The 1,472-nt window shown below is 45.7% G+C and overlaps 1 non-coding gene across 1 annotated transcript; it reads right to left on the bottom strand.

The window, feature by feature from the left end:
- Positions 1–1,399: 1,399 nt before the first annotated feature.
- TRNAG-UCC (transfer RNA glycine (anticodon UCC)) lies at positions 1,400–1,472 on the bottom strand. The gene has a single exon. It is a non-coding gene; the product is annotated as a tRNA-Gly (tRNA).

The following is a 1,472-nucleotide window of genomic DNA, read 5'->3' on the forward strand; positions in this document are numbered from 1 at the left end:
TCCCTAAAATTTCTTCTGAAATCATATATTACTTCACTGGACACACAGCTTCCTTAGCCAGTCTAGTTTTCGTTAAGAGAGAGTTATATATGCAAATATATATTTCTCTTTCCCAGGTTATGTCTCTGAATCTCTGAGTTAACTGTAAGGACCAGAAATGAATATTAAAAAAACCTTGCCTCGAATTTTGACTTTTGCTTTTGATGAAGAGAACATCTAGGAATGAGTACTTTCAACAACAACAACATCAAATTATAAAAACAATTAGCCCTAGGAAGAACAGAGTAAAAATAAGCATGATGTCAGTTTGCCAAGGAGACATCATGGTTCTGAGAAGTCCTAATTGAGAGCAAACTATTGGGCTGGAAATGAGCAACAACTCAGGAATAAATTATGCATGGCCACTGTTAAATATTTTATCCATCCTTAACCATTATTTATCTTCGCAAGGTTAAAAGAGGAAAGACAAAGAAAATAGATAGTAAGCATTATCAGTCTTGTCATCTTTCCTCCATCCTAGAAGCCATCAACATTCAGGCACAAACCCGGCAAAAGAGGAAAAACTCTAACCATGATCACAATAAGCAATCGGCAGGCTGAACTTGAACTTCACGACTTGATTAAGGGATGTCAAGGTGACCTCACCTTCTGCATCCAGTTTGTCACATCCCTCAAAATCATGAACATTTCGCTCTGCTTAACATGCTGTTTTAAAAATGAACGTTTATGAATTCTTGGCGACGTCCAGGCAAAGGGGTTTTGTGTTCCCCTGGTACCCACGCAGTGAGCGGGAAAGGACAGCGAGGATATTTGAGGAGCTGTCAGGAGTTGATGTAGCCCATTCAGCCCTTTGCCATTTGGCCAGCTTCCCAGCCACTCTGACTCCTCCCCTGGCTCTCTCCCTTCACTGTTGATTTCCTCCCTCTCCGCTGTCTGCTTGGCTGATGGAGGCCCATGCCAGTCCCACTGGGCACGGGCCCTGTGAGCACCAGTCAAGGCCCCGTGGTGGTGGAGGGAGGACATGGACGCCAGCTCTCTAGAAAAACCCTCACGGGCCGCAACTGAATTGCGAAGACTTTATTGCAAAGGTTTGACTGTTGCCTTCCACAAGGGAATGAAAAATTATTACGATGGCCATTTTGGGGTGAGGTTTGGAATCATTTTTCAAGTATTGTCTGGAATTTTGTATATGCGTGTGTCAGAAGCATACATTACGTGGTTATCCTTTTTTTGGGGGGGGGGGGGGGAAGGCAGGGACAGCATGTGGGATCTTAGTTCCCCAGCCAGGGGTCGAACCTGTGCCCCGTGCAGTGCTGAGTCCTAACCACTGGACCACCAGGGCAGTCCCAGGGTCACTTTTTTTCGAACCTGGCTGTGAACGAGCTTGGCATGTGGGTAGCTCCCCAAGCAGGGATTGAACCTGTGCCCCCTGCAGTGGAAGTGCAGAGTCTTAACCACTGGACCACCAGGGA

The sequence above is a fragment of the Lipotes vexillifer genome, unplaced genomic scaffold (genome assembly GCF_000442215.2).
Source record: "Lipotes vexillifer unplaced genomic scaffold, Lipotes_vexillifer_v1.1 scaffold251, whole genome shotgun sequence".
Lineage (NCBI taxonomy): Eukaryota > Metazoa > Chordata > Mammalia > Artiodactyla > Lipotidae > Lipotes > Lipotes vexillifer.